The sequence below is a fragment of the Plectropomus leopardus genome, chromosome 5 (genome assembly GCF_026936395.1).
Source record: "Plectropomus leopardus strain MGB_pleo_1.0 chromosome 5, ASM2693639v1, whole genome shotgun sequence".
Taxonomy (NCBI): Eukaryota; Metazoa; Chordata; class Actinopteri; order Perciformes; family Serranidae; genus Plectropomus; species Plectropomus leopardus.
In genome coordinates, this window is record NC_142180.1 from 12,125,570 (window position 1) to 12,140,562 (window position 14,993).

Here is a 14,993-nt window from a genome sequence, read left to right on the forward strand (position 1 = left end):
TTTGAAACAACTGCACGCGCCTTTTCTCATTTTCTCTGCAAAAACTGTCGAGCTGATTCGATGTTTTCTTTACATTTCCTCGCTGCTCCAGACAATCGACTTGAAGTTGACTCAACTTCTTATTGTTTCAAATATCCTGTTTTCAATTTCAGGAGCTTTTGGCTTTTTTTGGCCTGCAAGGACTATTCTGTTGTTTACTGGATTGTCAAAAAACACAGAATGAAATAATGTAATTATTTGCAAAGTGTGGCCACGCCTGAAAAAGTAAATAATTGTGAATCCTACAATTTCCAATAAAAAAATGCATGAGTGACACTCTGAGAACCACAGTATAATCAAAGGAGATGTCCTGCTGCTTGTTCAATTAGCTGTGATAAAAAAGAAATGAATCAAATCAAAAATTGAAATGGCTACACCCAGTTTGGAACTGTTTTGTCTGCAAATCACAGTGTTTCCATTTTGATTCTTGGCAAACAAAGGGTCTTGGCTCAGATCTGTATTGTCCCCTTGACCTGTTAATGTGACCTGTGCAGCTCAGAAGCCAGAACAACTTCTTTTAAAAGACCATCGTATTTCCTCTGCACGCACTTCAAAAACTCCCACTGACAGGAATGGACAATGAAAACAGTGATAATGAACTGTCAGGAGCAGAATGCACAAATCTGGGTGCAACAAATGTCCATGCACGGTATAGCCAAAAGTTTGTAAACAAACTAGTTTTGCACATAAATTGAGGCAATATTCTGATAATCATTGCACTCTGTCATTATAATTAACTTAAAAAAAGGAGGAGCAGTGCAAAGGAAGAAGAGCAGAGAAAGAAGAGATAGAAAAGTGCTGCGTGCTGCAGACTCAGCTTGGTGGAGCCTCTAAAGGAAACCAAAGGGGAAAAGACCAAAGGCTGGGTCAACACAGATGCCTCTGGCTGCATTAAGACTGTTAGGAGCCAGAAACCAAGGGTGTGTGCTTCTCTGTTAGTGCGTATCATGTATATGTGCATGACCATGTTTGTCCATATGTGATGGTGCATTGCTGTGAAACAGACTGAAAGCATGCACGTGTGTAACTCCATGTGTGCAGAGTACTAATTGTGTGCCCGTGCATGTGTGTTTGTGTGTATGTGAAGGAAATTATTCTGGCGGGGTGGACATGCAGGGTGGAGGACACGCTGTGCTCCTCAGACATTAGCCATTGTATCCAAAAGTCTTTGTTGCTCTATAGTAATTATGAACTGTTTGTTGTTAGAGTGACTGCCGCTTGCTTTATGACATACCAGACAAAGACAGGGCTCAGTTTGTCTCCTGGCCAAGTTAAAACATATTGCTTCCTCGGGCATTATAACAACAGTAGAACAAACATTTAGGTCAATACTCCAAACAATCAAAGAAAGAAAGAAAGACAGAGGAAGTGGTGTTTCTTAAACTTGAGATTAAGTTTTGCACCTTTGCATTACTGTGACAATCTAATGCATCTTTTCATTGAAGTGAACTAGTGACAATAGTTGTGCATGTGGCTGTGGCTCAGAGGTAGACTGGGTTGTCCTCTTATCGAAATGTAGGTGGTTCAATCCCCAGCTCCTCCAGTCAACATGTCCAAGTATCCTTGGGCAAGATAATGAACCCCTAATTGCCCCCGATGCTGCACCATCGGTATGTGAGTACGTATGAATGGTTACTGAGTAGCAGGTGGCACCATGTATGGTAGCCTTGGCCATCAGTGTGTGAATGTGTGTGTGAATGGGTGAATGTGACATGTAGTGTTAAAGCGCTTGAGTGGTCGCAAGATTAGGTAACAGCTATACAAGTGCAGTTAATGCCTTTATATAAAATCCAAAATGGTAACTTAAATTTAGGTTTTCTTTGTGACATGGGTTGGTTAATGCAGCCAGCTTTCTGTGTAAGGCATTATTCACTCTGATTATAACCTGTGTGTTAGTCTAGCACTGTACTTAAGTATGAATCTGAGGTACTTGTACCTTACTTGATTAGTTTTCTTTTCATGAAACTTTTTAACATCTAAGAGGGATACATTGTACTTTTTACTTGACTACATTTAACTGAAAGCTTTAGTTACTTTACAAATGACTATTTTTGCATTAAAACATAAGAAGAGTTAATAAAAGGGGACGTTTTGTTATAAATTGAATAGTCAAACAGTTTACTATATATTTTATAAGTACAGCTGAAACAATTAGTCGATTATTCAAAGTTGATTAACATAAAATGAATTGCCTACTATTTGATAAAAATTTAAGTCTTTTTCTACAGTTTTATAATTTTTATGTTTGGGTTTTTTTCTCTGGTTTTATTTATTTATTTATTTATTTATTTTAATAATTTTGAGTTTTGGGTGGTGTCTTTTCCCCCTAAAGTGTTTAATTTTTAGGGTGTGTTATTTTCATTTTTGGATTAATAAATTTGAGTTTTGGGGTGTGATTTTTAAAAAAAATAATTTTGAGTTTCTTCTATTTTTTTTATATTGACTTTTTTGGGTATGTTGTTTTCTTATCATTTTTAAAGATTTTTCTATATTGTATAATTTTACTTTTAATACTTTAAGTACATGTTCCTGAGGATTCATACTTAGTTTTACTTAAGCAGCAATTTTAATGTACAACTTTTACTTGTAACGGAGTATTTTCACAGTGCTGTAATAGTACCTTTACTTAAGTAAAAGATGTGAGTACTTCTTCTGTCACTGACGATAACTAAATAATCAGATTTTCAATTCATCTTCATAATGTCATTACAAAAAATGGAAATCTTTGAATCCATGCTTGTCTGTTACATTTTATTCTGTAGCTGCTGTTACAAGCAAAATATTTCACAAACTCCATTGAGAAAAATCCTTGTGGGGAAATGTCACCTAAATCGTGTCAAACAGCAAATTTATAGCAGCACACTCCTGGGCATGTTTTAGTTGTTTCTGACGTTTTGTTGTGGTTATAGTGGAGGTGGTGATGGCGAAGCTGGGGGTGTCTGGAAGTGAGACCGGCAACAGAGGCGGGAGGTCTCTGAGACTTTGTGAGAAAGTTTGTATTAAATTCCCATTTCCTCTCATTGTGTGGCGGACTGGCCCAGCTCCACACGCACTGATCCTGCTGGGCCCTGGGAGCCTAAGCAAGGGTGTCAGTCACACCTCTCAGGACCTCTAAATCACCCCCCCTCGAGTGCACTTACAAACCCCTGACCTCCATTCCAATGTACCCCATGTTGTCTGATAAAGAAACCCTTCCCAGGGATCATGGAAACCTACAGGGACATGAACCACGTGTGAGTGTTCGCTTGAACGTGTGATTACATGAGTGTTTGTGCGTGTGAGAGAAACACGTTTTAAGCGATAGGGTGAATGAGATGATGAAAGACACAAAGACAGATTTTGAGATAAAGCATGTGTGTGAGCATTATTAGTGGAATTAAAAGACCCCCATCTTACAAAGTCGGATTTCCCCGAAGATAGCGTACTGTAAAGCCCTGATAACTCCAGTATTACGTCTATGAGGGTTCTGAATTGGTTTTTTTAAAAGCAAGTAGATTTGAAATACCACATGGTGACAACCTAACATCTTCACACACTATCAACCCAGCTACATTTTCAACTGGGAACCCAGTTTCCGGTTGTTCCTGGTGGAATGTGGATAAGGATGAATAAATCCAAGATCATGCCAAAATCAATGTTTTGGTTTAGCTAAATAAATAAATAAATAAATAAATAAGAGAGAAAGGGGGAAAGAAATCAACACAAACTCACACATACGTTTCAGCATGCTAGCGACGTAGCTCAAAGTTGGTCTGTCACTTTGGTCCACACTAAAATATTTCAACAATTATTAGATGATTTTGGGATGAAATTTGGTTAAGACATATAAGGTGACCAGTAGACAAATTCAAATTGTGAACCCTTGTATTTTTGTCTTGGCATTTATACTTTAAAGAGAAATGTCCCAACAGTTATTGGATGAAAAGTTATCAAATTATCATGATCATATCAAAATAACTAACATTTGAATCACATCGAAATAATTGCTTAACACATATACCCCTTGTGCACCAAAATTAACATGTCTACATGGGTTTTTAAAGACAGGTAATCTCGCAAATTGGCTATAGTGTGTATGAATGTGTTTTGTTTTTTTTTAAGTGTGAAAACCTTAATTACTCCATCTCTCTTTTAATCTTTGCGCAGACTAATTTGGATTGATGTTTGAGTGCTGCTTGGGCAGAGATGGATGGTAATTTAAGTCGACATATCATTGCATCTCACTGGTTAAGGGGTTAAAATTAGTGTGTCCACGCGGGTGTTGTGTTTCCATTTATGTGAATACAGATTGTTACCTTTCAAAGCCAGATGTCAGCTGTTTTTTTGTGTGGTGGGAAAGAGGCTATAAAGTTATCCAACCAATTTTAACATTTACAACTACACATCCCTCACTAAAATAACCTAGTCTTTACCCCAATGACCATGATAACTACAGGCCAGTCCCCAAACTGCTGCTAAACATCCGAATCTTAATAATGTCATAGTGAGCGTGTTGACTGCTGTGCCTTATTAAAGCCTCACAGGCTGGCATGGATGAAGACACTTTGGTCTGGTGTAAAAAAACAATCTATGACCTCTATCTTCTATCTATGACTTTCACCAGATTCATACCAGCACGAAACATATTTGGGAAATGCGGCACTAAAAGAATGATTTTGGACACTGAACTACCTCCTAGGCCATGAAGTACAATGAGACAGGAGTGTGTTCAGACCACAATGAATGGTTCCCATCTTTTGTCGCATGTCACTTCCTTTTCTCTCCCTTACATCCTGTCACTTTCCACTGCAAACTTTCTCACAAAGAAGAACTGCCACCTTAAGGGCAACATGTCTCCAATAGATGGATGAACACATGGAATGATAGGAAATGACTTGACAAGGACAAGAATATACAAAGTCTGCATGGCCAAAGGGTGCCTGGGATGAGCACAGTTGATGAGATACAGTAGGAGTTGTGTACTACATGCTGTATCATATTAAATCTGTAAGATGATATAACTCTCGATGACACATGCTTAGAAAGATGTGTACACATTCATGATCTCTCACCACCTATATTGTACACAAACACACGCACACAGGTTTTAAGTTTACCATGGATTTTGTCCATTTCCTGAGGCCCCACCAGCAATTTCATCACCACTGTGATGTGGTGAGTCAAGACTTGCCTTATAAAGCCATGCTCAACTTCATGGTAAGTTTAAGCCATAGTGTTTGCCAAATTTCAGTTTACAGAGATGATATCAGCATCCAAATATTCCGATATTACTTCCGATACAAGTGAACGAATGGTTTGGTCAGCCATCTATGGAAGGCCCAAAGAATAGATGCTCTTAAGTAGTGGCTAGGGTTTTCAGGGAAAGAAGAGTAAGCAGAACTAAAAGAGGATATATTTAGATTTAAAATATTAATTATCATTTTTAAGTCCCCCAACTTTATGAAACAGTTACATTAAATGGACTTGCACTGCACTTGTTTCACACTTTCCTAGTAATTTTTGACCACTTGAAGTGCTTTCACACTATGACTCACATTCACACATACATTCATACACTGGTGGCCAAGGCTACTGTACAAAGTAGCTAAGCTAATCAGTCTTTACCCATTCATATATGTTCACACACTGATAGAACAGCCATTGGGAGCAATTTGGGGTTTGGTATCTTTTTTATCTTTTTTTAAAGATTTTTTTGGGGGCGTTTATTGCCTTTAATTGACAGGACAGTGAGAGTGTAAAAGGGGGAGAGAGAGAGGGGAGACATGCAGCAAAGGGCCAGGGCCGGATTCAAACCCGTGGCTGCTGCAGCAAGGGCACAGCCTCTGTACATAGGGGAACCGCTCCAACCACTTAGCCATCAGGCGCCCCAAGGGGGGGTTCGGTATCTTGCCCAAGAATACATCACCATGCAGACTGGAAGAGCCAGGGATTGAACCACCAACCTTTACAATTAAAGGACAACCTGTTCTACCTCTGAACAACAGCTGCCCATCAGAAACTTCAGGGCACTCTTTGAATAATGTAATCTCATGTTAAGATGGCTTGGTGGATGATGATGACGATGATGATGGACATAACTTCAGCAATTGACAGCACCGTTGAAGAGAAAAGGCTTTTACATTTATTTGTTTATTTTATCACATTTTCAAAAATCATGTTGCTGATTTTATACTGCCACAAGAATGGTTCGTGTGTTATGACTCTGACGGCACTGCTTTCTCATACAAATCTGTGTTGGCTGAGCTTCTTTTCAGCTGCTTTCACATACAGTAGGAGTTAATGTGTAAGGTACTCTTTAGTGTTAATGGCTCCCATGACAATATCCCATCCAACTTGGCAGACGTTCCACATGCCTTGACATGGTTTTAATGTTAACTTACAATAAGAAAAGCTGCAACATGCATGTTTTTGTTAGCTGGAGAAAACAGCTGACATATCTACCGAACCCATAAGCAATGTGGCTGAGAAAAATGACTATAGCTTACCTACTTGTCAGGACAAATATACTGCTGGTACCCGAAAGGCCAGTTGATCATTTTGCGACATTTATGTGTTTACTTCACAGTATGCTGATGGACAAATTTAAAGCCTAATGTGTTGTACTTTGACCTTGAAAACATGTAAAATCAGTTCCTGTTTTTGTGGCTAATGAAAGTGAAACATGTCTGCATTGCTACTTTAAAGACTCAGCAGCTACAATGTGCTGAGTATTGAACCAAGGCCCCTATTTCCATGCAGCAAATTGTGTCTCCATACAAGCAGTCTTTAATGAGCCTGTTGAAATTGTAAATGTATTTATTTTATCTTAATTTGGATTATTTACTTACATGACATTGTACCAATAACTGTATATGCCACAATAACTACACTATAAAATCTGACAAGTTGATTTTACTTAAAGAAATCTAGGCCACTGATTTAATGATGACAAATTTAAATAAATATAACTAGTCAGTTTATGTTTACATCATATAATAGTAACTTTACTTAAAATCTAGTCATATGTACTTAATTTCGCGAAGTTGTTAAATATGATAAGTCTAATGACTTAAACATGATAAGTCTAATTAAATCAATCTCTCCAAGTTTTAGCAACTTCATATTTCTGACATTATATACAAACATACTGACATTATAAATATGTTAACAAAACAAAACTTGTAGATCTCCTGACTTTATCATTGGCAAAATCCTCCTGAATCACACTAACTTGGTTTAATAAGCTGCAAACACTGAGAAAGAACAAGGTCATTTCACTTGTCATTTTTAAGTTCCAGCAACGTCACAAAATTAAGTAAATGCAGCAAATGTCACAATTAGATATAAAGTAAACGTGGATTAAGATTTATGGTCATATTTACTTGACTTTATCAAGGCAAATGGTATCCAAGATTATTTTCAACTAAGATCAATAACAGCTAACAGAGCATTTTAGCAGTAAAAGGTGCTATTTACTTTAAGACTACATCATCCATTAACTACTCTGGGATGTCTTACATATAGCTCCGTCTGTTTCCTGTTTTGTTGAAGATTTGGCCTAATGTTTGTATACACACACTTAAACCCACACAAATGTAATCGGAATGTAGTAACATGTTCCTAAACTTTCCCTTCCTGTCAATTCATCAGTCCCACGCTGGAAAAAACGCATGGCCCTGAACTGAGGCAGAGTGACCCCCCCAACAAACCCCAGTCTCCCAGTGTGCCTCCTGAGGGGAGGCTGGGGCACTGGGAATAGGGATGGGGTGATCTGGGTCCATCACCAGATGCAGAGCAGCGTGACCCCTCAGTCTGACACCAAACAAACCCTCCATGTAATCAGGGATGTTGGTGGGTGTTTATGTACCAACTAGTGACCTTGCACAGGTCATCTACCATCTACAGTATATACACACGCACGCACGCACGCACACACACACACACACACACACACACACACACACACACACACACACACACACACACACACACACACACACACACTCACACACACACACACACACACACACACACACACACACACACACACACACACACACACACACTCATTACTGGTGTTATGGAAAGCCTCTGGATCAGACTAAGGAAGCTCTAATAATAACAGCATGTAGGTTTAATGTGAAAAGGTTTCCTCAGTACAGGATCATAGGATAACATGATTTCGGCCAGTCAGCGGACACAGTAAGGTAAATAACATGAGAGGGAGGTAATATTTTCCAGATTGGGGGAAAAAGTTTTGCAATCTTGTTTATAAAGGTGAATATAAACCTGAGAACTTGACCTCTTCTGCTTGTTTTGTATATAAAATACAGCCCACAAAAGAATACAAGGTTGGTTAAGATTGATCATTTTGGTCCATTTGTCTCTGGTTTCAAGAGTTGGCTTCAGCTCAGGCTACAGTGCTGAAATTGCTCTAATGTTATCTGTTTGAAAACACAAATTACACATTCTTTGTTAAAATGGAAGAATTAATGATATCAATCATAGTTGTATTTTTTTTAAATTTTGTTAGCCATGGTCCAAAGCTAAAGATGGAATAGATTTGTTTTTTCATTGCTGTTATTGTGCTAGTTAGCATCGCAAATCCTAATTACAGAAATAGAATATCTGTCCCATCGGAACATGGGTATCAAGGAAATTGTGGAAAGGGAGTGGTGCCGAATCAAGCCAACATGTCTGGAATATAACAGGCGTTTTTTTTTTTCAAGGAAGTTGAATAACACCCTGGGAGTGATGTGCTGAAAGGCAGAAAAAATGCAAGAGCAGATATTTTGTGCAAATGCGCCTTGAGACCTTAGTTGCGGAGGCCCCGGAAGCACGATTCAACAAGGTGTTACCTGGGGAAATTATGTAAAGAAGATAAGTTCAAAAGATAGCGTGAGACGGGGCATATTGTCAGTGAGAGTTACAGAAAGAGAGAGAGAGATAGAGAGAGATGGATGAGCTGTTGTTGCTTGTCCACAGTGTCCAGAGAACTTGAGCCAGATTCAGGAAGAGGTACCGCTGCTAGAGGCTGATATGTGTGTGAAGGAAGTGGAGGGAGCGCAGGGGCAGGAATCACCCTACAGGCAGGAAAAGGCCTGTGGAGGTGACGGCGGGGGTGGAGGTGGAGGGTCTCGGCTCCTGTCTGATAGCTGTTTGCTCAACACACACGCACACGCATACACACACAGACACCTACACCCACAGACACACAGACACACACACTCATGCACACACACACAGGTTCTGCAGACCATAGGTTCTCGTTCCCATCAGGAGGGACACAGAAAGAGGGAGCTGGATGCTGCCAAAGCATGCATACACTTGCATACTGAGGAAGTTGGTTTAAAATATTTTCTTGCATGCAACAGCGCTGCTCTGCATGCAATGGTTCTGCCAAGTGCAAGCCATTGTATGAAATCTTTCGCTGCACATCTGCTTTAGTAAGAGAAACTGGTCTTAATCTCTACGGAGCTAAAACTATAGAAACGCAACATTCTTTGTGCTTCTATTGGGATTTAGTGTGCAAAGGATTTGTTAAAGCAAATTTTTCATTACTTGGCCTTTGTTGGATGTAAAAAGAAGCTTTCAGTAACAAGGTCAAACCATAGTAATTCTTAGTTTTTGCAGTTTTATGCACTAACCACAGATGAATGTCAAAAAGTGTAACTCCCTAATGCGTTTGAGATGGAAACACTGGCTTCGTGAAGCTTTTTGAATTTCTTCTTAATAAAAACACTTAGTTTGAAGATCACAATATATACAGATATTTTATTACAGCGTGAATAAAAACAGCAGCTGGACAGAGATCTGCATTGTAGACTAGGTTCCTGCACTGACCACCACAGCTTTTGTATACATAAATGTTGATACATCTGACAACCCATTAAAATGGATCCATCGAGTGCTTTAACACACAGCCTATCGGGCTCAATGTGATGTATTTGTTTAAAGCTTACTACTGTGCCCCCCTTAATAATTCCCTTCTGCTCAGAGAGACTGTACCCCTGCAGAGGGAGTTGCAGGTACCGATCTCTCCTGCAGGGCAAACCTGAAAAAGGAGTAGTAAGTCTTTCACACTGTGTCATTATTACCACCATATGAGACCTCTCAAACACAAATTCCTCACTGAACTATTACTGAATCCTGCAGCACTCTCACTTTTCGCATAATATATCCTCTCAGCATTCACAGAGGGATTAGAAAAATGCACAGTTGGATCTTGTAAAAAATGACTTTCACATGAATCTTCCAGAGTTAGCAGATCTGCAGTAACCAGGCAGAGATAAAACACTGACATTTTTAATGCAGCTCTGTCTTTACACTTCCACAGAGGGTGTGTCTCTGTGCTTGTGGCTTTTTTCTTCAGCAAGTTTATCAGTCAACAGATTGCTAGCGTCTGCTAGAGTGTGTTCTCACAACCATGACATCCAAAACAAACAGTAAGGTAATAGAAACTACTGATTAACACGCCATTTGGATAAATCATTCACGTCATTAAAAGGGAGAGATCAGATTTTTTGAAGTGAGGTTGTATGGAGTATTAATCCATAGTCAGAGCATTACATTAGATAGATATATCTACAGCAGATGTCAGAGTCCAGCATGGAAGCTAAGCAATGTACTGCTGTGGTTTGGGGTCAGTAAAAAAATGTATCTTAGCCACCTGAGAAAAATATTCCTTTTTAAAGTGTTAACTATGTTGAAAGTATTTTCACCACTAAACCTTTTTCGTTAGAAAGCCCATTCAGATGTGGAAGCTGTTAAAAGCTTCAGCTCCCCATCTATGCGCTTGTCAAAGCCACCAGACTCCAATGACAAAAACAGTCATTTTTGACTCCAGAACATCGGAGTTGCTGATCTACTGCTGCCTTGATCAATTAAAAGTTAAATGTCAAAGTCACATAGTAACACAAGTAAAAATAACTGACTGAGGCAGCGGTAGACAAGCAGCTCCTGTGTTCAGCGGCATTGACTCACTGTTTGTCTCTATGGAGTCTGGCTTTGAAGAGAGCAATATAACGGCTTTCTTTTTTCAGTTGGAAATCACTGTCTGACATTAAGGTTCAGCAGTGAAAATCTCCTGTAAATCTACTGTATGTAATACATTGTCTATGGATAAGTACCCCACACAACCCTACTTAAAAAAATCTGCCTTTGGCATCCAGGTCCAAGCTTTATGCACAGTAGATGTAGCCTGTTAATTAAATAAAATAAACACCTTCCACCATCAAAGAAGGAAACTGATACTAACAGTATCCATTTCTTCTTTTTCTCTATACAGTATAACACCTGAAAGAGGTGGCAGGAGCTCAAGCCAAATAAATACAGACTCTACTCACTGCCTGTAGCGATAGTGAGGTATGTAATGTGAGCACATACAGACAGGAAACTCTTAGATTAGATTAAATTAGATGAAATTTAAACAACCTTTATGTTGAAAATGGGTCATCACAGCAGTAAAGTTAAGGATATGAAGGGGCAAAAGACAAAAAGGCCTATTTTTGTTTGCACAATTTCTTCTCAATTCGCACCTAGATTAATAAAATAAAAGAGCCCAGATAGATAGTATCACATTTAATATACAACCCATTATGATAAAAGAGAATAATGCTGGATATAAATAAAACTGCAGCTGTTTCATTAACAGATTTACAGATTTAAAGCAGATGTGCACAGAGCCTCACTCACATTATCATATTTCCAGATGGAGCTCACATATGGACTCACAAACTCACAAAAATGTGAACAATGTGCGGCTGTCACCTTGTAAAATTTACAATTAGGTTGTCGCACATCACAGTGATTAAAGCAGAGAACTGTCTGAGGCAAGAAGAATATATAACAATCATTCCAGCCTGCTGAGCACTGTGGATCGTCTCTTCTTGATGCTTAATGGCCAGTCGCAAGCCTGTTTGTCACATAGCTCTTCCTCAAGTCTGACTGTCCATTGTTATATACAGTGCGACACGTGTTGTTATTTCCCTCCTCTCAGAAGACTTAGCAAGGCCTTCACATCTTGCCCACAGAAGGGTCATGGCCCAGGCTCCACCACTTCACTGAGACGACAAACAGTAAACATCCCTTGGTAGAAAACAGGGGGAAAGCCCCCAGTCTCCTCCAGGATTCTTATCCAGGATCTGAGAACAGCTCCACTGGTGCTACTAATGACCTTGACCTTGTTTATGTTTGCCTGCTGTAAATGCATTACCAGCAAAACATTTGACATTAAATATTTGCCCATAGCTGCTATCGTCATCCTTTTGAAAACATCTGAACTTGAATACCTTTCTGGTGAGACACATTACCACAGCTGTATAAAAAGGTCTTGCACTCCAGACAGTCTCACTTGAGACAGGTGCTTCGGATCATAAACTGTGAGTGTTAAAAAAATGAAAGAAAAAGAAAATACTACTCATCGTTGATCACTCATAATTTTGGTCCTCAGACCTTCATTGGAACTGAAGCACGGTAGACAAAGATAGTGATTAATGGTGTGCAGGATGTTTTTTCATTTCTTTTAGTGTGCATAAGGTTGAAATTGTGCAATTATGTGCAACTTAAGGTTGATGTCATAGACTGTATGAAAAGAAGTGGACATAGTTTGAAAAGTGAAGCCTTAAACCGGCATTCTTTCTTATGGCCAGAGGGAGGCGATTCCACTGGTTCCAAGAAGAAGGCTGATTGTATAGAGGTCTATGAAAAAAATTAACCTACTGTTCACTTTACTTAAAGCTCAGTAAACATGTCTCTAATGAGTTTATGGTCTCAGTTGTTAGCTTCAACATTAATATTGTAAGTTATGGTCCCATCTAGAGTAAGAAAGACGATAAATCAGGGTATGATACCTTGTGATTGATAAGTCACTACAACGGCACAGTCCTCGGGGTCTCAGTCAGATCCACCGTCTTGTCCAAATGTGGTCACTTCTGACTCCAGAAGACTGGCCAAAATATCAAACTCCAAGCTTGGGGTGACATCATGGTGTGGTCACAATATGTTCACTTTTACTCCTGCGCTACCTGGAGAAGCTACCTGGAGAAGTTTTTTCCTTTTTAAAAGTGATAGACTTGACTTTTGCTGAAATCAGGATGGGAGCTGTAACTAGGGCTGCACCTAACGATTATTTTTTCGATTAATTGATTAATCTTTCGATTTTTTTTTTATTAATATAACTAATAATTAATATATTTTTTTTATATTAATATAACTATTAATATAACAACGAATTTGCCGACAATAACATTTTAAAACTTGTCATACACTGCAGGGCATTATTCCCCAACAAAAGCCCAGTCTTAACTGGTCTCTCCAAAATAAAATTATTGCAAGAGCTTGTTCCATTCAAGTAAAAGGAATGTAGTGCAATCTACATTTAGCAAACCAACAGCAAAATAAATAAAACAATGTAAAATTCAAGTCAATTTTAGGAGGAGTAACAAAAAGGTTACTCTTTGTTACAGTAACAAAACCTCAAATCTAGAAGTCCAACAAAAAATCTTACAGTAAAATTAGTACAACTTGAATAAAACTATAACTTTTCTCTAACAGAAATAATTACATCTAGTACATTCTTTCTGCATCAAAATAAGGCATACTGCAGCCTGCTGATATGAGTGCTGTATTTTCAAATTTATAAGCACATATTCCACTCATTTATGAAGTTGTGCAAGCTCCTACACAGCTGACAACCCCATCCTGTAAATGTTTCAAAATAAAATGCATTGTATCAGCAACTGATGGCATTCTGTCCACAGAGAGTCAGATAGCTTTTGTTTTGAAAGGGAAAGGGAAGTTGAGGTAAAACAAACATCTTTGTATTTCCTCATCTCTGTGACAGAGAGAGACTTTAAACTGCAGTATGAAGTGGCATCGAGTCAACAAACACGAGCATCACGCGTAAAAAAACGGCACGCCACCGTTTCTGTATATGTGCAGCAGCTGACACGCAGCTCAGACGCGCCTGACAAGCGCTGCTCAGGCAGGCAGTGTGCACGCTCTAACTTGATATATGAGCGGCGAAACAAAAGCAACACGCTCGGCGCTGCTCACGCTCTCATGAAGCACGCTGTGTGAAACGGTGCGACGCGTGGACGCACGTTTTTTTTATTGACGTATTCACGTACACGATTACATCAACGTGTTGCCACAGCCCTAGCTGTAGCGCTAAAATATTGACACACTGTACACTAAATGTCAGATGACTCTGATGTCAGATCAAACAACTACAATAACTTGATAACCAATTAGCACTTTTTTACAATTACTTAATTTAATAACAGTGAACACTGGCTGATCACTTCTATCTGTAAATAGACACAGATAGAAGAAGATAGAAGTCACACTGAACACCTTTCCTCATTTGACTGTTGCATATTTGACATTGTCCTCCCTTAAAATACTTAAAGCTGCTACATTTTTACATGGAACAAATTACTTTGTGTAATGTAGCCCATCAATTGATAATCTATTAATTGTAGCTGCAAGCACACAAAGCAAACAATTGTAACTGCTAGCTGATGAACATAGTGTAGCATTTAGTAGAGCCAAATATTTCCCTTAGGAGTTGCTGGAGAGAAAACAGAGCTAGATATCGGACTTCACAAACACAACTTCAAATAAATGTTAATGTATATTGTATTGTCAGTGTGTAAAAAAAGAAACTTTTGCTAACAAAGTATTATGTGATAATATGTCAGTGGTGTTAAAATCTTGTTTCTGCTGCCCCCTGGTGGCCAGAAAGAGTGGCTGTCCTTTTTCCTAAGTTCACTTTATACCTCTGCTGCATAACCATAAAAAATACTGAGTTGATAATGGCATGACTATAATAATAAATCCGTTAGCCAACAACAAATGGAGCCGCTTTCACCTATGGTGGGAAACCCCCACTGCTTCTTTCAGCTGGTGCTGAGTTATCATTTTAAATGTCCCAACCCATCCTCGTCCGCGCAATCTGCCCCAAGACATACAGC

The 14,993-nt window shown here is 38.9% G+C and overlaps 1 protein-coding gene across 1 annotated transcript in view; it reads right to left on the minus strand.

The window, feature by feature from the left end:
• Positions 1-14,993, minus strand: part of tie1 (tyrosine kinase with immunoglobulin-like and EGF-like domains 1) — a 50,319-nt gene that overhangs the window by 25,985 nt on the left and 9,341 nt on the right. The gene's annotated exons all lie outside the window — the stretch shown is intronic.